At 41.6% G+C, this 27611-nt stretch overlaps 1 protein-coding gene across 6 annotated transcripts in view; it reads left to right on the top strand.

Moving 5' to 3' along the window:
- DLGAP2 (DLG associated protein 2) overlaps positions 1-27611 on the top strand; it is a 911233-nt gene that overhangs the window by 36822 nt on the left and 846800 nt on the right. For 3 of the 6 annotated variants that reach the window (XM_083177369.1, XM_083177374.1, XM_083177370.1), the window contains exon 2: positions 23296-23379. The exons of the other annotated variants lie outside the window; for them this stretch is intronic. The gene's annotated coding sequence lies outside the window, so the exon portion shown is untranslated. The remainder of the gene's footprint in view (positions 1-23295; positions 23380-27611) is intronic. 6 annotated transcript variants of the gene reach the window in all.

Below are 27611 nucleotides of genomic sequence, written 5' to 3'. Positions count from 1 at the left end.
TTTTTGGACACTAGGAGGCTTACAATATGAATAGCAAATTCTCAAATTTTCAAGAAAATTTCAAACACTGATTTTTTTAGGGACCAGTTCAGTTCTGATGTGACTTTGAGGGACTTGTATGTGAGACACCCCCATAAATGATGCCATTTCAAAAACTGCACCCCTCACAGTATTCAAAACAGCATTTTGGAAGTTTGTTAACCCTTTAGGTGTTTCACAGGAATTAAAACAAAGTGTAGGTGAAATTTCAAAATTTCTTTTTTTTTGCAGATTTGCAATTTTAATACATTTTTCTAAGGAACACAGTACATTTTACTAGAGAAATGTGACTAAAAATTGATTCCCCCAATTCTTTTGTTTTCATAAATATCCTATATGTGGCCCTAGTGTGCACGTTGACCAAACCACAGGCTTCATAATAGAAGGAGCACCTACTTGATTTTGGAGACTCCTTTTTCTGAGATTATTTTTTAGGCACCATGTAGGTTTCTAGGCACCATAAGATGCTAAAATTTAGGAACCCCCCCACAAGTGACCCCATTTTGCAAACTACACCCCTCAGGGAATTCATCTAGGGGTATAGTGTACATTTCAAACCCCCAGGGGTTTCACCAATTGTGGTACAACTGGGCATTGAAAATGAAAAATTAAATTATTTACACAAAAATGCAGTTCTGGCTCAAAATTTTTAATTTTCACAAGGAATGAAGGAGAAAAAGCACCCCAAAATCTGTGCCCCAATTTCTCCCGAGTACGGCAATGCCTCACATGTGACCAAAAAATACCAGTTGGGTGCATGGCAGGACTCCGAAGGGAAGGAGTGATTTTTGGATTTTGCAGCTCAGATTCTGGTGGAATTTTGGTGGGTGCTATGTCGCATTAGCAAGACCCCCCAAGCACCAATACAGTGGAACCCCCCCACAAGTCACCCCATTTTGCAAACTACACCCCTCAGGGAATTCATCTAGGGGTATAGTGTACATTTCAAACCCCCAGGGGTTTCACCAATTTTGATACAAGTGGGCATTGAAAATGAAAAATTAAATTTTTTTACACAAAAATGCAGTTCTGGCTCAAAATTTTTAATTTTCAGAAGGTATGAAGGAGAAAAAGCACCCCAAAATCTGTGCCCCAATTTCTCCCGAGTACGGCAATGCCTCACATGTGACCAAAAAATACCAGTTGGGTGCATGGCAGGACTCAGAAGGGAAGGAGTGATTTTTGGATTTTGCAGCACAGATTTTGGTGGAATGAATGGTGGGTGCTATGTTGCACCAATACAGTGGAACCCCCCCACAAGTCACCCCATTTTGCAAAGTACACCCCTCAGGGAATTCATCTAGGGGTATAGTGTACATTTCAAACCCCCAGGGGTTTCACCAATTTTGATACAAGTGGGCAGTGAACATGAAAAATTACATTTTTTTACACAAAAATGCAGTTCTGCCTCAAAATTTTTAATTTTCAGAAGGTATGAAGGAGAAAAAGCACCCCAAAATCTGTGCCCCAATTTCTCCCGAGTACGGCAATGCCTGACATGTGACCATAAAATACCAGTTGGGTGCATGGCAGGACTCAGAACGGAAGGAGTGATTTTGTGGATTTTGCAGCTCAGATTCTGGTGGAATTTTGGTGGGTGCTATGTCGCATTAGCAAGACCCCCCAAGCACCAATACAGTGGAACCCCCCCACAAGTCACCCCATTTTGCAAACTACACCCCTCAGGGAATTCATCTAGGGGTATAGTGTACATTTCAAACCCCCAGGGGTTTCACCAATTTTGATACAAGTGGGCAGTGAACATGAAAAATTACATTTTTTTACACAAAAATGCAGTTCTGGCTCAAAATTTTTCATTTTCAGAAGGTATGAAGGAGAAAAAGCACCCCAAAATCTGTGCCCCAATTTCTCCCGAGTACGGCAATGCCTGACATGTGACCAAAAAATACCAGTTGGGTGCATGGCAGGACTCAGAAGGGAAGGAGTGATTTTTGGATTTTGCAGCTCAGATTCTGGTGGAATTTTGGTGGGTGCTATGTGGCATTAGCAAGACCCCCCAAGCACCAATACAGTGGAACCCCCCCACAAGTCACCCCATTTTGCAAACTACACCCCTCAGGGAATTCATCTAGGGGTATAGTGTACATTTCAAACCCCCAGGGGTTTCACCAATTTTGATACAAGTGGGCAGTGAACATGAAAAATTACATTTTTTTACACAAAAATGCAGTTCTGCCTCAAAATTTTTAATTTTCAGAAGGTATGAAGGAGAAAAAGCACCCCAAAATCTGTGCCCCAATTTCTCCCGAGTACGGCAATGCCTGACATGTGACCATAAAATACCAGTTGGGTGCATGGCAGGACTCAGAAGGGAAGGAGTGATTTTTGGATTTTGCAGCTCAGATTCTGGTGGAATTTTGGTGGGTGCTATGTGGCATTAGCAAGACCCCCCAAGCACCAATACAGTGGAACCCCCCCACAAGTCACCCCATTTTGCAAACTACACCCCTCAGGGAATTCATCTAGGGGTAGAGTGTACATTTCAAACCCCCAGGGGTTTCACCAATTTTGATACAAGTGGGCAGTGAACATGAAAAATTACATTTTTTTACACAAAAATGCAGTTCTGGCTCAACATTTTTCATTTTCAGAAGGTATGAAGGAGAAAAAGCACCCCAAAATCTGTGCCCCAATTTCTCCCGAGTACGGCAATGCCTGACATGTGACCAAAAAATACCAGTTGGGTGCATGGCAGGACTCAGAAGGGAAGGAGTGATTTTTGGATTTTGCAGCTCAGATTCTGGTGGAATTTTGGTGGGTGCTATGTGGCATTAGCAAGACCCCCCAAGCACCAATACAGTGGAACCCCCCCACAAGTCACCCCATTTTGCAAACTACACCCCTCAGGGAATTCATCTAGGGGTAGAGTGTACATTTCAAACCCCCAGGGGTTTCACCAATTTTGATACAAGTGGGCAGTGAACATGAAAAATTACATTTTTTTACACAAAAATGCAGTTCTGCCTCAAAATTTTTAATTTTCAGAAGGTATGAAGGAGAAAAAGCACCCCAAAATCTGTGCCCCAATTTCTCCCGAGTACGGCAATGCCTGACATGTGACCATAAAATACCAGTTGGGTGCATGGCAGGACTCAGAACGGAAGGAGTGATTTTGTGGATTTTGCAGCTCAGATTCTGGTGGAATGAATGGTGGGTGCTATGTTGCACCAATACAGTGGAACCCCCCCACAAGTTACCCCATTTTGCGAAGTACACCCCTCAGGGAATTCATCTAGGGGTAGAGTGTACATTTCAAACCCCCAGGGGTTTCACCAATTTTGATACAAGTGGGCAGTGAACATGAAAAATTACATTTTTTTACACAAAAATGCAGTTCTGGCTCAAAATTTTTAATTTTCAGAAGGTATGAAGGAGAAAAAGCACCCCAAAATCTGTGCCCCAATTTCTCCCGAGTACGGCAATGCCTGACATGTGACCAAAAAATACCAGTTGGGTGCATGGCAGGACTCAGAACGGAAGGAGTGATTTTTTGGATTTTGCAGCTCAGATTCTGGTGGAATGAATGGTGGGTGCTATGTTGCACCAATACAGTGGAACCCCCCCACAAGTCACCCCATTTTGCGAAGTACACCCCTCAGGGAATTCATCTAGGGGTAGAGTGTACATTTCAAACCCCCAGGGGTTTCACCAATTTTGATACAAGTGGGCAGTGAACATGAAAAATTACATTTTTTTACACAAAAATGCAGTTCTGGCTCAAAATTTTTCAATTTCACAAGGAATGAAGGAGAAAAAGCACCCCAAAATCTGTGCCCCAATTTCTCCCAAGTACGGCAATGCCTCACATGTGACCAAAAAATACCAGTTGGGTGCATGGCAGGACTCAGAAGGGAAGGAGTGATTTTTGGATTTTGCGGCTCAGATTCTGGTGGAATGAATGGTGGGTGCTATGTGGCATTAGCAAGACCCCCGAAGCACGGTGAAATTATGAACCTAATATTCCATAGATGTGTGGTATAATTTAAAACACTCCTTTATACATAGGCCGGGTTTGTCGGGGCAAGTGTCACACTGGAAAATAGTTTGCTTTCTTATTCCCTTTTTATAGCAAACTTTGCACCTTTTTTGTGTCCTGCCCTTTTTTCCAGTGGAGGGGATTTCATCAGGAAAATGCTGCCCTGGTACAATACGGGGGCCAGTACTAGAAGTACTGGGGCCCTCTGCCTGCTGGTTCCCAAATATTAGGCCCTTTATGACTTCCTCTTGAAAGTGCATAAATGTCCCCCTCTGGCCGGTAGAACGGAATAGCACGTAAGCGTTATACAGTGCCATCTGGATGATATACACGGCCACCTTCTTGTACCAGATTTTTGTTTTCCGCAGGGCACTGTACGGCTTCAGTACCTGATCTGAAAGATCCACTCCGCCCATGTACCTATTGTAATCCAGGATACAATTAGGTTTTGAGGTGTGGGTACTGGTACCTCGTACAGGGACGGAGGTGGTACTGTCTCCGTGAATTGTTGTCAGTATAAGGACATCCCTCTTGTCCTTATATTTGACCAACAACATATTTTCGTTGCATATTCCCCTGCTTTCACCCCTTCTCATTACTTGGGCAATGTGCGTTTTTGGGAGGCCTCTTTGGTTCTTGCGCACAGTACCGCAAGCTGCTGTACCTCTTGAACCAAGGGCCTTAAACAGGGGGATGCTAGTGTAAAAGTTATCCACATAGAGGTGATAACCTTTATCCAGGAAGGGGTGCACTAAATCCCAGACAATTTTCCCACTAACACCTACGAGGGAGGGGGGGCATTCTGGCGGTTCAATTCTTGAATCCTTCCCTTCATAAACCCTAAACCTGTGGGTGTACCCTGAGGTGCTTTCACACAGTTTATACATTTTTATGCCATACCTTGCCCTCTTACTGGGAAGGTACTGGCGGAATTTAACCCTTCCTTTAAAATGTATAAGGGACTCGTCGATACAAATAAATTTTTCAGGGATGTACACCTCTTCAAATTTGGCACTGAAATGATCAATGACCGGCCTGACTTTGAATAGCCGGTCAAAGGTGGGATCATCTCTGGGTGGGCACTGTGCATTATCGGTGTAATGTATGAATTTAAGAATTGTCTCAAATCGAGTCCGGGTCATGGCCATACGGTAAAATGGAGTACTGTACAGAACATCTGTACTCCAATATTGCCTAATTTCTGGCTTTTTTACTATGCCCATATGAAACACCAGACCCCAAAACGTCATCATCTCTACTGCATCTACAGGGGTCCACCTAGCAAATGATGACGTGGGGTTTTGAGCAATAAACTGCTGGGCATATAAATTAGTTTGGTCCACCATTAAATTTATAAAATCATCAGAGAAAAATAATTTGAAAAAGTCAATTTCTCTGAGACCTGTGGAATCAAATTGGATTCCTGGCATGGCCAAAAACTCAGGAACCTGGGGCTCAAAATTGTCTGGTGGTGGGGTCCATACTAGATCAATTATTGGGGGGGGAATCTCAGCTGATCTACGGGGGCGTCTTTGAGGGGGTCCCTCATCAGCAGAGGAGGAAGAGGAGCTTAAGGCAAATCCTTCAAATTCCCCGCTTGCATCACTGGCTGTGTCAGAGTCAGAAGCAAGCATGGCATATGCCTCCTCCACTGAATACATTCTCCTGGATGATTGGGAGGACATTTGGGAGGACATTTGGGAGGACATTTGGGATGCCATTTTTATTTTTGTGTTACCGGTAGTGAAATGTTTCAACACGTGTATAGTGTAGGGGGGGGCACAAACTTTATTTCAATCCGGGGGGTATGTAGTGTGTAGTGTGTATGTAGTGCAGAAAAAAAAAAAAATACTTTATACCAATAAAAAAAAAAAAAATGAAGGTGTTAAAAAAAAAAAAAATGAAGGGGTTAAAAAAAAAAAAAAGGAAGGGGTTAAAAAAAAAAAAGGTCCTGCGCCAAAAATTGAGCACAGATGTTGGTCAGTAACGTCTGTCACTGAACAGCGCTCAAAGGCAACAGGAATTTGATCAAAAAAAAAAAAAATAGATCAACCCTGTGCCGAAAAAGATGATCAGTGATGTACGTCACTGATCAGCGCACAGCGGCCACAGGACACCCACAAAATCACAGTGTGTGTAAAAAAAAAAATTAAAAAAATACCCCACAGCACACACACAAAAAAAAAAGGTGATCAGTGATGCGACACTGATTACCAGTGAGGTGCAGCAGGTGCACAACCTTTGGTGCAACTGACAGGTATATATAAAAAAAAAAAAACCTCTGTACCCCCAAAAAAGTTGCTGATCACCTCAGATATAGTGATCAGCACAAAAGGCGGGGACAGCAGACACAAAATTTAGCACTCTCTATCACTATCTCTCTCTATCTCTCTATCTCTCACTATCTATCACTATCTATCACTCTATGACACTGCAGCAGCAGCACTGACAGGTATATCTATATATTAAAAAAAACCTGCGCCCCCAAAAAGTTGCTGATCAGTTAATTTATACTGATCAGCACAAAAGGAGGGAGCAGTCAGTTATATAAAAAATATATAGCACAATCTGTCACTATCTCTCTCTATCTCTCTCTATCTCTCTCTCTCTATCTCTCTCTATCTCTCTATAACTATCACACTGCAGCAGCACAAAATATAGCACTCTGTCAGTAGGCCTCTCTCTCTATCTCTCTCTCTCTCTCTCTATCTATAACTATATCACACTGCAGCAGCACAAAATATAGCACTCTCTGACACTATCTCTCTCTCTCTATCTCTCTCTATCTCTCTCTATCTCTCTCTATCTCTCTCTCTCTATCTCTCTCTATCTCTCTCTATCTATCTCTCTATCTCTCTATCTATCTAGCTAGTACACTGCAGCAGCACAATTTCACAGGAAGGCACAATTATTGAACAGGATCCAGGAAGCAATCAGCAGCGATCAGGTAAGTATTGCAGCAAGTATTCTGGTCAGTATGGCGGCAGGGGGGTACGGTGACCGCACTGCACGCTTTCCAGACCGGAATGGCGTCTGCAGTGCAGTCACCGTTAGTTTAAATCCCCCTCCTTGGCTGTGATTGGTCCGTCGGACCGACGGACCAATCACGGCCTTTGGGGGCGGGCGGGGTGAGGTGGGGTGACACCAGTGTCACCCTTACACCCCGCGGTGATTGGTGCTGTACTTTACAGCACCAATCACCTCTGATCCCGTGTCACCGGCGAACGTTATTCGCCGGTGACACAGGAAAACGCTGTGAATGGCTGTTCACACTGAACAGCCAATCACAGCGATCGCCGACGGGGGGGCGGCATCGCAGCCCCCCCGGGGCATGCACGGACATGTCTGCTGTCAGGGACAGCAGACATGTTGAAACTGTCACCGCGTCTATAGACGCGGTGACAGTTTAAATCCATGACGTACATTTACGCCATGTGTCGGGAAGTGCTTCCCGACCATGACGTAAATGTACGTCAAATGTCGGGAAGGGGTTAAGATAGATTACCTGGAATTGGATCTGCTAACCGCCCTAAATCACTAAGGAGATCCCGAAGTAGCTCTCCTCAGTGGGGATTAGAGTTATAGTGTGTTAACCTCCTAAATGAGCTCCTTCTCCTACAGGAAAATCCACCACCTTGGTGGTGGATTTTTCCAATTTGTATTGTGCATATAAGCGCGAGAAAAGTATTGGGGATTCTATATATATATATATATATATATATATATATATATATATATATATATATATATATATATATATATATATATATATATATATATATATATATATACACACAGGGTAGAAATAAGCGGCACTCGGAGACTGACGTGCTGGTGAAGAAGTGGAAGTTTTATTCCATGTGCCCAAGTGGAATAAAACTTCCACTTCTTCACCAGCACGTCAGTCTCTGAGTGCCGCTTATTTCTACCCTGCACATATTCAGAGGATTCATTCCCTCTTGTCTGAGGGCACCGGAGCAAGGATTCCCTGGCTTTCTGTCTCTAAGACCTGAGTGCCGGTCATATTGGAATATATATATATATATATATATATATATATATATATATATATATATATATATATATATATATATATATATATATATATATATATATATATATATAATATTGTTTCCAGTGCACTCACGGTCAAAAGATCAACATAGGCAGTGCTCCCATCAGGCACATGTTACTCCAACATGGTCCAAATCCACATAATTTGAAATCAGGGCACTCACCAAGCAGCAATATTTCAAGTGCTTTTTTATTCTATCATGTTCATTTATAGTAAGCCGACGTTTCAGACCTGTTATAGGCCCTTAATCATGGCGTCCTGTGTCCCACATAGAAGGCAACTCAGAGTTGCCTTCTATGTGGGACACAGGACGCCATGATTAAGGGCCTAGAACAGGTCCGAAACGTCGGCTTACTATAAATGAACATGATGGAATAAAAAAGCACTTGAAATATTGCTGCTTGGTGAGTGCCCCGATTAAAAAAAAAATTTTTTTTGGGGGAAAAAATGTATAGGACCATGCGCTTAGATAAGTCCAAAGACACCAGTTGGTAAATAACCCTGTTCAGGGTATCTGGACACCAAATAGCACGATAGGAATGCAGCACTTATTCTCAGGAGAGGGGAGAGGGGGGGGGGGGAGACCTCTGGAACCCGCAGAGGGAGAAGTATCTAGAAGAAATGTAGAAAAAGGCGCTTCATGGTGCATTAAACGAATCACAATTTTAATAAGAGCAATAAAGTCTCCACGGTATTAAAAAGTCAGAGACTCGTACCATAAAATATTGCTCTGTGGACTGGGTACCACACGATATGATATAAAACCAAGGGACAAAACTGCTCACGCTCATCCAGGGCCGGATATCCAAACACGTCCTTCAGACAACTGCAGCGCTGGCTTTCTCTGCCGCGATCAGGGACGTCATGGACAGCCGGAGGCAGTAGGAGAATCAGCTGGAGGCACGTCGTAGGCCAGTCCAACCTATATACCGCCGGACCTGTCAATCACAACCGGCCGGGACAGGGAACACCCCCTTTCTAGTAACAGACGGAACTTAGACCGGCTCAGCTGATATACAATATTGAACTACAATTGGCCAGCAGAGGACCAGTTAAAAAACAGTGCCGTGACGCCTTATTACCGGCGAACAAAACAGCTGAACCCAATGTCCCGAACATAACTACCACACAGGTCTACTAAGAACTGGAGCCTGTACGATATTTCATATTTCTATGACAAAAAGCATTATACGGCATCCATGACTGGATGTCCATGAGCAGCTTTTTACAAAGAGCCTCAGAAACATAAAAACATAACAGAAAAATCATAAAAAATCATCACAAAAAAAACAAAAAAGCACACAGAACCCAGATAACATGCAAATATAGGTATACACCTAAATATTAGAGATGTGCAGGTCCTGATTTACTCTGATTTCAAAGCAGGATCTTATTGGCTATCCCAAATCACATGACAGTTGTTGACAGTTGAAAGCCAATAAGATCCTGCTTTGAAATCAGAGTAAATTAGAGCCTGCACATCTCTACTAAATATACAGCTGGATGAAAACATCAAAAACGGACACATATATAATGCCCGATGCAGGTACATTTAGCACTAGTGTAGGTTACCATGTGATACAAAATCGAAACCGCTTAATTTCAATATAGCATAATTAAATTAATAGAGCAATTTTTTTCTAAAAAACGTGCATACCCATACATATCAAGAACCATATCAGTCCAAGCATATTAAAGCACTACTACAATAAATGCAACGAGCCTAGAACATTTTTCTATACATAAAATAACCTAATACCCAAACGATGCCCGTTAGGGGTCTCATTGCATAACGCTAATTTGGGTTTAGTGTGCTATATGCTGCACCATGAATATACATAGCCTTTTAGGTATTGTCAACTGAAATCTTATTTATATATTGACTAATATCTTGTTTCATAAATATACTAGATAATCAAATAAAGACATAGAACCCTTTAACCCCTTTAGTTGATAAAAGGGGTAATTTCGTAGCCTTCGTTTAGGCCCATCGGTGTCAGTGTATTAAGCCTCAAAATCCAGGTTGTCTCCCTTCGCAACAAGTATTTTTCGTGATCACCACCTCTTTTATTTTGCTTTACTAGTTCAATACCCTTGAACGAAAGACTGGTGGGATCACAATTATGAACCTCCTTGAAGTGTCGGGAGACACTATGGTTAGTTACACCATGTTTTATGTTACGGATGTGTTCGAGGATGCGGACCTTTAAGTACCTCTTGGTCTTCCCAATATACTTCAACCCACACCGACACATCAGCATATATATCACTGACATCGTATTACAATTGATAAAGCTAGAGACCTTCATGTCTGTGCCATCAATGTTGTTACCCTTCTTCATAAAGGGACAGACTTTGCATCTATTACAGGGGAAGGATCCCTGGACACTTAAAAAACTGCTGGTAGATGGTCTTACATACAGAGGCTGCAACTGACTCTTGGAGACCATTGATTTGATCGTCTTGGCCCGCCTGTAAATCATTTTCGGGGCATTAGGAATATGATCTGCCAGGATCGGGTCAAGTTTCAACACCTTCCAATGTTTTCTTAAGATATTGTTTAGCTCTTTCTCATGGGTGTTATATTAAGTTATGAAGAATAAATCACTAGAATGAGTCGAAACCACCTCCCGACTTCCGTTATCCATTGGGGTAGGGGGCAATACACCGACTTGGCTGGTCGCTAGTAGTTTCCCACAATCCAGCACTCTTGATCTTTGTAGTGCACCCTGAACAATTTTATTCGGGTAGCCCCTTTTTTCAAAACGGTCGACATATATTTTTGCCTGTTCGTCAAACAGCAAGGGGTCTGAACAGTTCCTCTTTAAACTGAGGAACTGTGAATAGGGGATGTTGTTCTTCCAAGCCCCAAGATGGCAGCTTGAATAGTCCAAATAGCTGTTTGGGTCGACAGGCTTAAAGAATGTCGACGTTTGAATCTTGGTTTTACTAGGAAAATCACTTACATCCAATTTTAGATCTAAAAACTCAATTTTTGTTGGATGAAACACAGAGGTAAACCTTAGATTATACGTGTTGACATTCAAAGTGTCAACAAAAGCAGAAAAAGATGACTCGTCACCATCCCAGATGATGATGATGTCGTCGATGTACCTCTTAAACAATCTTAAATTGGCACAAGGAGCACTAGTCACCATTTCAGTCGCCCATTTCTCCATGTATATGTTGGCTAGGCTTGGGGCACAAATCGTGCCCATCGCCGTGCCACATACCTGGAGAAACCATTCTCCAAGGAACTCAAAATAATTAAACTTTAAGACGAATTTCAAATACATACAGATGAATTCTCTCCTTTCTATTGAGATAGACAAATCTTTGGCTAGACAGTTGCCAACAGCAAGAATGTCCCCATCGTGAGGGTTGCTTGAGTACAAAGCTTGTACATCGATGGAGGCAAAGTGGTATCCAGCCTTCCATTCGATGACATCCAATATCTGTAGTAAATGTGATGAATCTCTGATGTAAGTTTGGATACTGGGAACATATTTTTTAATATAGCAGTCAACATACTCAGAAATCCTTGAGGTGAGGGACCCCACACCGGCCACAATAGGGCGACCCGGCGGGGGTATAACCCCCTTATGGATTTTCGGTAGATGGTAAAATGTAGCTAGATTAGGAGAGGTGTTCAGCACATACTTATATTCATCCAGGGTAAGGATTTTATTTGTCAAACCATTCTTCAGAATACTCTCTAATTCCCCAAGATATTCCTTTGTTGGGTCCCCTGCTAGTTTCAAGTATGAGTTAGTGTCTAGAAGTAATTTATAGGCCTCCTTCTCATAGTCACATCTATTAACAATAACGACCCCACCCCCATTGTCAGCCCCTTTGATGACAATAGAGGTATCTGACAAGGGTTTTGAGGGCTGCTGTTTCTTTGAAACTCAGGTTTGACTTCTTAGGGATTTTTGGATTTAATTTATGAAAATCCTTCTTCACCAGTTCAGTGAAAAGATCTATATATGGACCCCTTGACTCAAGGGGATAATAAGTAGACTTGAGTCTTAATTTAGAGTTTAGGGGATCCTCCTCTAATTCCACTGTGCTATTTACAGATGTTTTTTTATGAAAATGCCGCTTGAGGGTGAGTCGGCGTGCAAATAAATTCAGGTCTACCTGTAGGTCGACTTTATTGGGACCATGTGCCGGCGCAAAGGAAACGCGTCGGCTCCCATTGTAAGGACCTACATTGCTATTTCCTCTGATTTATGCCTCCTGAGACTTGTCTCATATGTGCCCTACTGGATTCCGTTAGCGCTGGACCAGGTTGCCGAGAGCTGCGGCCATTCGGAGCAATCATTTGGACTCTGTCGGTGAGCTCCATTGTCCTAAAAGACTGATGGCATTGGACCTATTCCATCACAAGCCTCCACTGACACAGAGGTTGGAGCACCAGAACGCCTTAACCTGGAGCAGGCTCACACGGTGGCTATTCACATACACCTGCCATAGCCCGCCCCCAGCCACTGCAGCACATTTCTCCTACCGAGGTGAGCACTCTGAAGCTGCGCTGTTTCCTTACACAAAGCATGCAAGTTTTTTGTGGGGTCCTTACACAAAGCGTCACCCTACAGAGATCTGACACCTACTACAAAAGCCCAGGTACTTGTGTATTATAACGGCGCCCGATTTCATCCAAATCGCATACGATATCGCATCCGATTTATCGGACGATTTTCTGTCGCTTTTTGGCCGATTTGATCTGCGATGCGATTTTGCGTCCGATTTTCGGCCGATTTTTTTGCCGATTTTCGGCCATTTCCTGATGATTTGCATGTTATTCCATCCTTGCACACCCCCAGGTACTACGTGATGGTATGCGATGTGATTTTCGGGAAAATGCCCCTGATTGTACAATTAAATATCGCATAGCAACGCATGCCAGCAAGTGGCATGCGATGCAATGTGATTTGCAATGTTAAATGCACCCCCATTGTTAACGCCACCCCCACTATCAATGCCAACCCGAAGCGTGGCGAGCGCAGCGGTACGCGTCCTCCGACCTTTTCATACCCCCACTATCCACGTCGGCGTGGAGTTGATCTTAGATAGTGTGGCGAGCGCAGCGAGCCACCGAGCCCGAAGCGTGGCGAGCGCACGCGGATTACTTTACATGTATTCCGCGTCCCCACGCGGGGCTCGCTGCGCTCGCCCTGCTTCAGGCTCGGTGGCTCGCTGCGCTCGCCACACTATATAAAATCAACTCCACGCCGACGTGTATAGTTGGGGTATGAAAAGGTCGGAGGACGCGTACCGCCGCCCCTCGCGGGCTCGCTGCGCTCGCCACGCTTCGGGTTGGCGTTGATAGTGGGGGTGGCGTTAACAATGGCGGTGCATTTAACATTGTAAGCACCCATCAGGGTGATTGTACAATTACAAATCGAAACGCTTCACATGCATCGCATGGCATGCATCACATGCCACTATATTGCATGCGATGTACTACGATGGAAATCGGGGGTGTGCAAGGTGTGCAATAATGGAACAGCATGCAAATTGGCCGGAAAAAGTGAAAAATCGGCCTCAAAATCGCATCCGATTTTTCCATGCGATTTGCGGCCGATTTTCGGCCGATTTCGTGGGCGCCGTGATAATACACAAGTACCAAAGCCCATTCAACGGCATCAGGATTACCAGCAATTTTGGAGATGAGCGCTCTAGAGTGCTGTCATTCTGCTACATAAAGCAAGATCTCACCATACCACACCTGCTATAACCTATGCTATTAGCCCAGATCAATGGCTATATACAGCTTTTGGCCACTACAAATCACACCTAATTTATGTAGTGGAGTATGCATAACTGATTACAGTTCCCAGTGAGAATGCATTACTATATTCTGGATAGATAAATATTAAGACATTTACGTTCCGGATAATTCCATCAGGGTGTATATCATTAAGAATAACTATTGGTTCAATGTCTCTTCTTTAAAACTTTTGATATGATCTTTGCTTATATATATTATTTTTACATTCGATCCACCTCACAGTTTTTTATGTTTATTTTTAGTTATTGATTGGTTTGTTTATTGTTAGATATTCTACTTTAAAATTGATTATTGTTCTTTTGTATATTTATACATCTATGTATAGAATACATTTTTTAAATTGATTAAATTCCAATGCGTGTATTTTGATTATGTTCCTAGTGGTCCTGCTTCGATTATATTAGCACAGAATTCTTCAAATTTTATCAGATTTGGTTGCTTTTTTATATGTATCATTATACACCCACACAGATGTATTTTTGCTTTCTGCTGCTTTTTTGTTACATTCAATTTTTGATATCCCTCTGGGATTTATTTATGCATGTATATATTTAGCACCTGAGTAGATCATTTCTCTCTTCATAAGTGCATATATTTATATCATTTACCCATGCACAATTGGCAAATTTTCCTGTGAATCAATAACTGTGTATATATGTGTGTGTGTGTGTGTGTGTGTGTATGTGTGTATATATATATTGAGAACAGACCCTTGTTTCACGCCCACAGTTATTTAAATGAGTAGACTATGAAGGCTGCCTTACTTACAAAATCCCCTGTTGGACGGGGGAATGGGGAAAACATGGAGTACAGTTGTAAGATGGCGCCCCTCGTGTAGATCTTTCAATTAGACCAATGTAGCCTTAAAATATTTACATTTCTCAAAAGCATACAAATGAAGTCCATATATTTCAAATATTTATTAAAACGTCTCTTATTCAAACATTGGTGGCAATATTTCCAGATAACAATGAAGTTCTTTCTGGTATTTCAGGCATTTCAATATAACAAACGGGAATACCCAACATGTTTCATCCCCTCCTTGGACTTCATCAGGGGTTTGCTAAAGTTTAACCTCTAAAAACACATGCATCAAACAAAATGTTATTTACATTGAAAAAATATATATTTCTGACCTTATTGAAACACACAATGGTTTATATACAGACTTCACATTTACATGTTGATACAGTAACTGAATTGGGTTTTATAATCATGATATATTCACATGAGAGAAGTGCTAGCAAGATGGAGATGGGAACAGGAGAACAAAAACGAAGATCATACAAGTGAAAACATGTGGACGCAATAGTTTATACATGTAATTACATACCGGACATAGAGACTTATTTCAGACAATTTCCACAAGAGTATATTTGCAATATGTTGATTATTGGATCCTGGATTATTGAAACTGTTTAAGGATCCAATAATCAACATATTGTGAATATACTCTTCTTGTGAGAATTGGCTGAAATTAGTATATCCAGCACACAGTTTGGGGACCAAAATTTATACATTACCGTGTGGAATTCTCTAAAGCAGTATGACCACACTCAAAGATAAAGAAAAAAAACTTCTACCATATAATTGTTGATTTTACATTTGAAACAAACAAACAAAACAAAAAAAAATATATAAATATAAAATATACACACTATATACATGTTTTAACAGCTCAAGACAATACATGAACTAGAAAAAGTTAAATATTGGCAGTTAAAAATTTGCTAGACGTGTGCTGCTAAACCTACTTTCCCATCCTGTCAACTACTGCATCAAATCTGCTTTGTGGCAAAAACAGTTTACTCATTAGTCTCCAAAATTTCAGTGGCCAAGTTCCATACGGGGTGGGCGCCGTGTTAGACTACCCATCATTTAACCCTTCCTGATCTTCCTTAAATTACATGTTCATTTCTTTTTTTCCATTCTTACTTTCTTACACAACTCTACCTTTGCACCCCCCTTTTTATCCTAAATATTTATATGTCTTGTTTTGTATACTAAATGGCAATTTCTCTTGCTTCTAATATAATGACCCTTTTAGGCTAATCATATCTAGTAAAAATGTGCCTTTGACTTAAACATTTCCTACTTTCAATACAATAGTATGTTAAAAATAAAAAATTGGTTAACTGTATACATGAGCTTGCAACTTTAACCATTTGTTCTGCCAAAATTTCTGTTGTTCAATTTAATAAAAGAAAAAAAAACTATTTAAAGAAAATGTTACTGTAGCACTACTTAGATCGTTATGTAAGATTTGTTTACACTGTATACAGTACACGAGGGTGTATAAATGGTACTTATGTAGTATCTGGGCTGCCGATTTTTTGATTGTATGCCTTAAGTTAAGGCATACAATCAGATGCGATGCGATACGATATCGCATCGCATACGATGCGATGCGATGCGATGCGATGACCCGATTTTTCCATAGGATTCAATGTTAAAATGGACTGAGTCCATTTTAACATGGAATTCAATGGGAAAAAGGGGTCCTTTTCATACCCCTACTATCCAAGTGGGCATGGAGTTGGATATAAACCTGTGGCGAGCGTAGCGAGCCACCGAGCCCGAAGCGTGGCGAGCGAAGCGTGGCGAGCGAAGCGAGCCCCGCGAGGGGACGGTATTCTGTGTCCCCTCGCGGGGCTCGCTACGCTCGCCACGCTTCGGGCTCGGTGGCTCGCTACGCTCGCCACAGGTTTATATCCAACTCCATGCCCACTTGGATAGTAGGGGTATGAAAAGGACCCCTTTTCCCATTGAATTCCATGTTAAAATGGACTCAGTCCATTTTAACATTGAATCCTATGGAAAAATCGGGTCCATCGCATCGCATCGCATCGCATGCGATATGGTCGGGTGCGATGCGATGCGATGGACCCGATTTCAAAATCGGCAGCCCAGTTACTACATAAGTACCGTATAAATTACTACAAAGATCTAGATATTGGCAATAGAGTATGATTTATAGAGATTTATAGTGTTTTAAGTTAACACAGAGTAAATATAGTAATTATAATATGAACTGTAATAATGTATGCCATTTATTTCTATGTAAAAGCATCTAACAATAGATATAGCATAAATCAGCAAATAACACATTTAGCCTTGCAGCCCCTCATGGAACCCTATTGTTCTGCAAGTCAGACTTTTTCCTAGATGTCTTATGGCTGATATACTGACGTGCTTTGTGGCTGATAATTTTGGTGGCTGTCTCACCTTTTTAAAAGCCAGTGTGCAAAAGTGAGATTCAAACCTGGAAGCATATCATGGTTTAATTCCAATGTGCAGTTAACATGTTTTTGTAACTGAGTAGTATAGTAGGACTTGCAGGTAATGTTTGGATCAAAATGTGAACTTAATAACCATTTAATAATATACTAATTCTGCATTTGTCTAAAGCGTAATTGTTATATTAAACTAGTTCCCAGCCTGTGAAAAATGAAAGCACAACATAACAGTATTGTCCGCGTCAGCGGCTGTACGCAGCCGAACAGAGCAACACTTGATATGCTCTGTTGGGTTCCATCTAGTGGCTACCAACACTTGTATTCCCCTCTGCAGAGGTGAGGCTTGTGGTAGACTTTTATTATATCTGATTACAAAAAAAAAGTTCTTGTTTGAAATATTCCAATATAAGTAGTTTAATACTAGACTGTATTTGAAAAATAATCCTTTGTCCCAATTCTAACCCAATGTCTTTTTGATTTAAAATATGATTGTATTTGAAGATTAATAACAAAAAAAGGCAGCGAGCGGGAATGATGCACATTTGAGGTGACAATAGCTATTCTTCTGTGAAGAGAAAACGGCACAATGTTTGCATACAAACATAAATATGACCTGCTTTTTTTCATACAGTTTCTATTTCACATTTTTTCTGTGTTTAAATAAATATTTCAACATATTGTATACCTACTTATTCTAAAAAGCATGCTGTCCCTACTCAATTAAAATAAAATAAATCTAGTACTGTATAATAAAAAAAGAGGTCGTAAGTAGTTATAATGTAAGGTGAGTAGTTATTATGTCGTCATTAATAATGTTGACGACAGAGTGACCGTTATGTTGACATTATTAAAATGTCAGCATGCAATAATCATCATTCTCAAAATGTCGACATGTGAGATACCAACATTGTTAGAATATTGTCATTAGGCTGCAGGATCGGAGGGTTAGTGTGTTGAGCCCACTAAAAATGGGGGACTGCAGTAGTTCTCTTCATTATCTGCTGTAGTCCCCTGTGTATGAATCAGTGGATCTATTCAGTACACCTGAAGGTATAGATACCTTACAAAAATACAGGGAAACAGGGGCACCGAGGTCTGGGTTAGTTAAACATTGGGTAAAGAGATGACTGCTGCTGTTTAGTGGAAGTTCTTCTGCACATGTGTGCATACGTGATGCAGGGGACAGTGGGACTGGGAGGAATGCAATTGGAGAGCAAGAACACATGCTGCTGTCTAGCACACATGGGTTTGTATCACCTGGGCTCAGCTGTGGGTTGAGTTGGTAAGGTGTGCTGCAAAGTATATTGTTCAAAGCGGTGAAAAACTGGTACATATATTATGGCATGGGGTAGAAACTTAATGCTGTATGAGTGGTAAGTATTTACAGTCCAACACAGTACAGTCCAACATAGTTTGATTTGTATGGTCACTGTAAAGAAACTGTCTTAAACATTTTTCCCCATATGGTAAGGTGCATAGGTGGTGGTTAGAGACTCAACCCAGTGGGATGAATCTCACTATATTGTGATGCCATTATGTGTCATCCTTTTTTCCGTTGAATGCTACTGTGAAATATTGATGATCTGTTTATTAGAGATAATGACTATTGTGATATATAGTGGGTTGAATTGACAATATAGATCGTTTCTGCTGCATGGGTGTTTGTAAGCTATCAATGTGCTCTTAAAGCTGCATTTTGTTTAATGTTAGAATGTTGTTAAACTTTGTATTTAGTCCTCTCGTGCCATTGTTTTTAACGTGGTATCTAGAACTGGTCTCCTCCTCTCCAGTTCAGGGCTGGTCTTTCTATTGCTAGGAAGAGGTCTGATAGATCCAATTTGTGACTTTCTCTTTAGTATTTGCATATGCTATGGTTTTCGAACCCTATTTTTATGTTCCTCACATGTTCATATAATTTAGTTTTCAGGGGTCTGGTGGTCCTCCCCTAGGCATTCTAGCCCACCTGGGCAAATATATTACTCCCTTTATCCCATACTGTATGTGATGACTTGCCTAATTTTGACTGTTTTGTTTGTCGTAGTTGATATGATTTTCGGAATTGTTTTCATATTCTTGTTTTGTATCAGTTTGCATCCTGCGCATTGGCCGCAGTAGCGGAAGCCATTCTTATGTTTACTAAATGGTATTGTCTGTATTGTGGTGGATGGTTTTATATGGTTTTTCACTATTTTCTGAAAATATTTTCTAGAACTTTAAGAATCTTGGTCCCATAGGAGTATGTGCCAGTGTTTGAATGATGTGGCAACTTGGTTGTACTGGGTTTTGAAGTATGGTGCTTCTTTCTAGTTATCTAGGTGTGTATTTTTTTTTCCTTTATCCCCATGTGCATTTTGTCCACTCGAATGCTTCCCTTATAAGTATGGGATTTTTTTATTTTTATTTAACCAGAGCCTTGATAGCTACTCTAAGCATCTTCCCATTTACATTTGAAAGAGGATAAGACATTTTTAACGAGTTAATACATCCAGAGACTGGGAGTTTCTTTCATATACTGTATGCGCCTTCTTTTTCAGAGTGATAGTAACCGGGTCTATATTCTGGGCAACAAAACAACAAAATCACCAACAGGAGGAATGATCAAGACCCCTAGGTATGTAAATCTGAGTGCCCATTGCAATGGACAACTGGGGTCAGTACCAGAAGGCAGAAACCCAGAGATAAATGCTGGATTTATCCCAGTTAATATGAAGTCCAAAATACAACCCATCTGATCAATAATCTGCAACATGTGAGGTAATGAGTGCTCCGTATCTTTCAGGAACAAGAGCATATCATCCTCATATAGTGCAATGGTATCAACAGTATCCCCAATCTGCAACCCCTCAACCAGATGAGACATCCTCAGACAGCTAGCCAAGGCTCAATGGCCAGTGCAAACAGGGCCAGGGACAACGGCCACCCCTGTCTAGTACCCCCTCACCAATAAGAAGGATCTAGAGAATTGGCCATTCATGGAGACACAGGCTGTCGGGGAAGCATAGAGCAATTGCACCCATCTTTTAAATCTTAGTCCAAAAGCAAATGTGGCAAGTACCCGACAACGAAATCCACATTTCACCGATTTAAAGTCCTTCCACAGACACTGCCACTGCCTCTAAACCTGGTCCATTGTCCCTCTGTAAGTTATTGAACAATCTCCGCAAATATTGAGATGTAGGTCTCCCGATCATGAAGCCAGTCTGATCCTCATATATGATAGAGGTAACAACTAAATTGCCATCGCATGCTGGAGCGCATGCTGCAGATTTGTGGCAAAGAGTAAAGTATTTTATTACACTGTTTTTAGGAGGGGCAAATCCATCCCTGTTTTGGCTACGCCCCTCAGCACCATGACCTGTACCCACTTCAGATGGCCCTGCCGGGGAAATGGGAGGAGGCTTGGACTGTGTACCCAAATTTATAGTGGTGCTAATATGATATCTTGATAATACAGTTATACTTTTTTTTTAAACTGATAAGTTAAGTATATGTTGTATATATTGTAGGTTTATAAACTGGCTTCATTTAGCTCCGTAGAGGTGTGTATTTGTGTTTATTTGTGGTTTCACACAGCTATTCTGATGGATAAATAAAATAATGCTTTACTGTCAGCATCAATAAACAGAAAAAGAACAAGCAGCCTTGCCCCTGAGTAGGGCACATACATTAGGTGTGTTGTGATTAAATGTAAGGATAATGGGTATGTAAATATATTTATTTGGTAGTCTTTGAACAGCAATTAATCACAATCGTCAGAAATACAGCAGTATTTTCCAGGTGTATTATATGTTGTTATATTTTTCCAGTTTTTGCTGTCATTACTTTCCAGGGAATCAGCTGGGCTCTTTTTGCCATTGTTTCATGCATTCATCTTTTGACAGCATGACTTATGGTCTCCAGTTTTTTTGGCATCTGTGACAAAGCTCTGTCTCATTCTTTCCTGTAATTATGGTCTCTCCGTCTCTAAGTAGTGGTAAAGCCCTGTTCTGCTATGCACATTTATTTTTCAATCAATCAAATCCAGTGCTAAAAATTTTACATATCCCACAACAGTCTCTTTACTGGCACCGTCATAATTTGTTATTAAAGAACTTTTCTAGCCAGATTTTTTTTTCTTTTGCTATTTCTCAAATGTATTTTTGGTCTCCTAAACATAGGTTAATGTGAGTGAACTGTTTCTATTATTGTGTAGCTTATAGGCAGGGGCATAACCAGATTTTATAGTTTTTCAATATGTCCAACACTTTTATTATTATTATTATTATTATTATTATAATTTTATTTATAAGGTGCCACAAGTGTTTTGCAGCGCCGTACAAAGGAACAATACAGGGAAACAAAACTTGGCATAACATTGAATAAATAACAAAAATAGAGTACACATGAAGAGCGCCACAGATCAATACACATTACAGCTTAAATAGAAGTAGTGAGGACTCAATCAACATACTACTAGAGGCTTGTGGCCAATGATGGAGATGAGTATGCAGATGAAGATGGTCACTGAGTGTTTGAGTATAGGAGAGCTGTGAGTGAAATGTGAAGAGAAGTGGGCTTTGGATATTCTTATCTATTTTGGAAGGTCAAAATGTTTATACACACCTACTTTTTAGTTTTTAAATATACTGTACCTGTTTAGATGCTTGTGAATATATTTCAGTAATTAAATATGCTAGTCTGTGTGGTTTTTATGGTGATTGAATTACCCTTTTTCCACTTTGTATCTAGCATTCATGATTTTACTTTGGAATGCTATTTTTTGTACTTTTGTGTGTTTACTGTTTTATTGCTTACAGAAAAAATTTAATAAACAGATTTTTGTAAACACCCCTCTATGGTGGTATATTCAGTGCTCTGGGGAGGGGGGTTTGTACGGCGAGGATGGATTTTATTGGCGAGGAAAAGCCATCCTCGCCGTCCAACCCCCTTGGCATGTTCAGTGTTTTGCAAAAATACGATCCCCTTAAACGGTGAGGTTCGCTGCAAATGCCCCGCAGTTTTGATGGCTGCACTCGCCGTTTCCACCTTGTCTCAGGGAACAGGCGAGGTGGAAACTGCGAGTGAAGGGAAGGCCATTGAATACTCTAATGGCGAGCTATCGGCACTGCTTGTCGTATAGCTCTCCGTCTGCATTGAATATACCCCTATGTCTCACACTCTTTAGATTGCAAGTTCTAATGAAAAGGTTCCTCTTACCTATTATGCATTAGTTCCCCTCATGTATCATCATTTCCCCACTGCCAACAGTGGAATGAATCCTTTGACTCTGCCTACATACTTCTATACTCTAAAAAACATGCACTGTGCCTATCATATTTGTGATGACAATGGGTGACTCAGTCAGGGCAAAAACACAAAGTAACACCATAAATGTATATCAACATCTTGGTATCTGGATGCCGGGTCGATGGGGCTTAGATCGACCATGTTATGGTCGACCCCGCTGAGTTAGACGGCTAAATATAGTAGGTGGCCGCTAGAGCAGCAGTAATGCGGGTGATCGGCAGGACCATGGTTGACGATCACATGTTGCCAGGAGTTTTCAGGATGTTTTGGTGCAGGTCCCCTTAGATCATACTTACTATCCAAGTGGACATATGCTGGGTACACACCAGAATGATGTGGCCTCAATTCCCCCAATTTTGCTACAATCTCAACTGATTGTATGGAAATTGGCCATGTTTTCAATCCAATTCTGATCTGATGCGTGTCTTTTGGGGGAAAATCGTCTCACGATCATGATCGTTCTGGTGTGTACCCTACAATAGAGTTAGAATAGAATAGTGTGCCAAGCATAGCGAGGCACCATGCCCGAAGCATGGCGAGCACAGTGGTTGACCATGGTCCCGCCAATCACCTGCTGCCACCTAACTAATGGTATTGCCACTCTAGTGGCCGCCAAATATCTTTAGACATCTGACTCAGCAGGTCGACTAAGGGTGGTTGACCATAACATGGTCGATCTAAACTCTGTTGACCCGCTATAACATAATCCAACGTCTCAGAGTACAAAACTTTTTGGTTTTGCACCCTGATATAAAATTTCCAGTAAGAATCTCAGGTGAATGTAAACAAAGTTCTAAATATTATAGATACAACTGCATCTTATCGTTATCCTTTTTTATTGATGTATAAAGTGCATTGTTTTTCACAGAACATGCTGCAGATGGTGGTGGAGATGATTGAAAGGGCATTTCTTCACCTTTAGGATGTGGTAGAGGAGGAGATAATGGAGGAGGTACAGTACTATTGGTGGTGTTAGAGTTTAAACAATAGCTGGAGAATAGAGCTCCAATAATAAGGTTGATATTCAGTATTTCAACTATTCTTGATTGTATTTCAGCCTTTTACAGTATGTTATTGAGGAATAATTTGTCGATGCAATATTAATGAACACTGCTGCTGAATTTGTACCAAAATAAAATACACCAACAAACTGTTTATCAAGCCACTTCTATGGCATTGTTCAAGTCCTATGCTTATTTATAAATCAACTTCCGTTACCATTGGCAGAATACATGCAAAAGTAATGTAACAGAAACAACTCCGAGTGCTGTAAGCCCTCGGGAACAGATTTTAATGTTGTGCAGTAAAACATGTTCACATTTTGCCTTTAGTAAAAAAATGCTTAATGCAGAAATACATATTAAAAAAGCATAAAAAATTATTGTCTTGAAAACCTTAGAAATCATATAAATACAATGAACACACAGCAACTTTATAAAGAGTGTTGCAGGTCCTGTGAAATTATTGTATGCTATGTTATAGTATATCCAGAAAAGAACATATAAACCAGGTATGTCCAAACTGCGGCCCTCCAGCTGTTGTGAATCTATGCATCCCAGCATGCCTTGCCAGAGTTTTAACATTCCCTAATAGCAAAACTGGGGCAAGGCATGATGGGACTTGTTTCACAATAGCTGGAGGGCTATTTGGACATTCACAGTCTCGAATGTCGACAGTTGATATGAACACCTCTCTATGCTCGCCATGTTTTGGGCAAGTATAGTAGGGCACGAAATACCTCCGCTCTGCACGTGTTGGCTAAAAAAAAAAATGTGAAAAACTCATGACGACGTTTTGAGTGTTGACGTTCCCATTGTCAATCTAATGCTTGTCTAACTTCCAACCCTGTCAACCTTCGCCATGTGTACCTATAGATGTAGCGATTCCCTGAGCTGGCGCAGGCTTGCGAAGAGGCACTACATCTGACTGGGACGCACGTGCATCTCAGACGCTCGACCGTCCCAGTCACTCGGTGGAGGGCAGTCCTTGCCTGTCTCTGCTTCAGGGATTAGGGGAGAGTGTGGGGGGCGTAAGCGTCTCATGCGCGCATGCCCCCTTCTGGTGGATGGCGAAAGGCATTGATTGGTGATAGAATCACCAGGAGCAGCTCTAATGAGAGCTGCTCCATCTGTATTTCAGTTGTCAACCTAAGCTCTGTCAAATTTTAGTGGTCGACCCAATGCATTTAGGATATGGTTACTAGGTGATATGGTCACCTAGTGACCATATCCTAACTGCATTACATATATTGTTAATGGAAACCACTTTTGCGTTTTGTTTTACACACATGCTTGAATGGATTGCAGAGGCATTCAGAGAGATTCTCATTTAGTTTGCTTGCTTGGCTTGATCTGTACAAATGTGCTATCAAGAAATGTATTTAGTTTGCTTAAAAATCTGATTGTATTTACTTAACACGTAATTGAGACAGAATTGCAAAAACACACTAGAAATATATACAGTGCAAATATAATGTGCGATGCACGTGGGTATCATGTTAGTGGCAATGAAACATCGGGATCAATGCATGGGAGCTTACAGTACATGATTTTTCTCATTGTTTCACAGATATTTTGGGGGTATCCAATTAGATTTCCCATAAAAAAAAAAAAAAAAAAACAAGCAGATGCAGAGAAACCTACAGATGGAGCCGCTGCCGTTCTTGCAGGGGCTGGCGATTCTATCGCCAGTGCCTGGCTACCGCCAGGGGAGCGCGCATGAGACGCTCGCTCTCCCGTGGCAACGGAGCCCGCCGCCGTCACCGCCCCAACCCCACCTGAACTGGGCAGCGTCTCCCTGAAGTGGATATTGGGACGTGCGTGCGATGCAGTCCAGTCCCTATCGCCGGCGCATGCCAGAGAGGAGTCTCTGGCGAGCGCCTGGCAAAGTTAAAGCCAGCTCCACCTGTATGTGATTTTGCTATTGCAGCTTCGGCTGCCTGAGGCAGGTGTAAACAAATCTCTGATGAGCTGTGGGAGAAGCAATTACGACAGGTAATAGGATACAGTGGCACATGCAGGATTTCTAGAGGAGGGTTTCCAAATGCGCTCTGCAGAACATTGGAGCTAGTGCAGGAGTCTGGGAGAGTGGTAGAGGAGCCTAGTAATGACAATGGAGCGGTAGAGGAGCCTTGTAATGACAATGGACATTAATGTAAACATTGGTCTTTTTGTATACTGGGTGCTGTATGGAATATAGTAATAATATCTAACAGTGTAGGTGACCTATAATATATAGACTATATCAAACATTTACATAATATGAATAGGTGGTCAGGAAAAGGTTAAACATATTACACATCAATTAATAAATACACAAACCTAGAACTAGTACTTTATTTTCTAAGCTCACATTCTCCCATCTCACGGTAAGGCTTCTGCTTCTTCTTCCTAGCAGCTACTCTCTGGTCTAGTGCACTTATTGACTCTGATCAAAACATACAGCAAACTTGATACAAGAAGCTGCTACCATTGGTCTGCACGATGTGATGACAGCTGTAGTAATTGTATTTACTGGGTGCTGTATGGAATATAGTATTAATATCTAACAGTATAGGTGATCTATAATCTATATTATTGTCATAATTTGAGCCAACTTCCAACTGCGTTTACCTTTTGGATAACTCCCCCACAGAATGCAGAGGAGTTATTTATAGATACAGGCGTCACAGTAAATAGGACACAGGTAAATATTAATACAGTGATATGAAATCAACAACAAAGTTTTACCGTAAATGGTCTTGATGGAGAATACTAGCATGTGTTTTGCATCTTTGTGCCTAATGTTGGCCTAGTTGAACATGGCATATGCTTTATTTTGCGATGTTACTTGTTTCATCTTAAGAAGATTTTATTTACTGTTGGGAATAGCTGTCTAATCTGATACACATGATATGTTTTTTTTAGCTGGGTAAATCATGAAATACTATGATTCTTACATCTTGTGTATTAAGCACAAATATGCCCATCTCTAAGATTAGGGAACTGGTCTGTCCTGCCATTTGTGAGGTTTCACAATAATACCCTGTTCTCACTGCTAGGCAAATTCCTGGGTATAGCATGTCGACCCGGTAATTTGCCTTTTAACACAGGTTTTCTTTCAGTGTGAACGGGTCAACCCGTGTCAAAATTACCGGATCTCAAACACTCCGTGTTTGAGATCCGTGTATGCAGATACAGGTTGACCCGTTCGCACTGCAAAAAAACATGTGTTAAAAGGCAAATTACCAGGTAGAACTGGTTCACCCGGGAATTTGCCTTAGCAATGAGAATGGGGTCTGGCACTGTAGTTGGCGGCATTAAAATGTTGGGTAAAAGCCTGGTTGCTCACACTGGCAGTATGAACATGGCATAAGCCGGGTCGCTGAAGTCAGAAGGGTGTGGAGCAGGGGCAGGGGAGGAGGCAGCACTTGATGCTGTCTATAAACGCTGCCTCCTCCATACTGTAAATGGGACCTGGGTCTCTTGACCCCTGTTACCTGTTCAGGTACTTGTGTATTTTGGCTGCACCCATCGCATACCATAAGGCATGCGATGCGACGCGATATCGCGCCATACTGTACAATGTCATACAATTTTAAAATTGTATGACATTGTACATGGCATACAATGCCATACAATGCGATGCGATGAAACATTGTATAAGCACCCTAATGGGTGCTTAAAATGTGAAATGCACCCCCACGCCACCCCCCCCCCCCCACTATAAACGTGAACCCGAAGCGGTACGCGTCCTCCAACCTTTTCATACCCCCACTATCCACGTCGGCGTGGTGTTGAGAATAGAAAGTGTGGCGAGCGCAGCGAGCCCCGCGTGGGGACGCGGATACCTGTGAAGCCCGCGAGGGGACTCCAATACCTGTGAAGGTATCCGCATCCCCTCGCCACGCTTCGGGCTCGGTGGCTCGCTGCGCTCGCCACACTTTCTATTCTCAACTCCACGCCGACGTGGATAGTGGGGGTATGAAAAGGTCGGAGGACGCGTACCGCCGCCCCTCGCGCGCTCGCCACGCTTCGGGTTCACGTTTATAGTGGGGGGGGTGGCGTGGGGGTGCATTTCACATTGTAAGCACCCTTTATGGTGCTTATACAATCTTTCATCGCATAGGGGGCAAACATCGCGTCGCATCGCATGCGATGCGAGGCAATGAAAACATCGCGCGATGAACATCGGGGGCGCCGCTAT

This window comes from Crinia signifera, chromosome 3, assembly GCF_055691185.1.
Source record: "Crinia signifera chromosome 3, ASM5569118v1, whole genome shotgun sequence".
NCBI classification, from domain to species: domain Eukaryota; kingdom Metazoa; phylum Chordata; class Amphibia; order Anura; family Myobatrachidae; genus Crinia; species Crinia signifera.
This window is presented reverse-complemented; position numbering and strand designations above follow the sequence as displayed.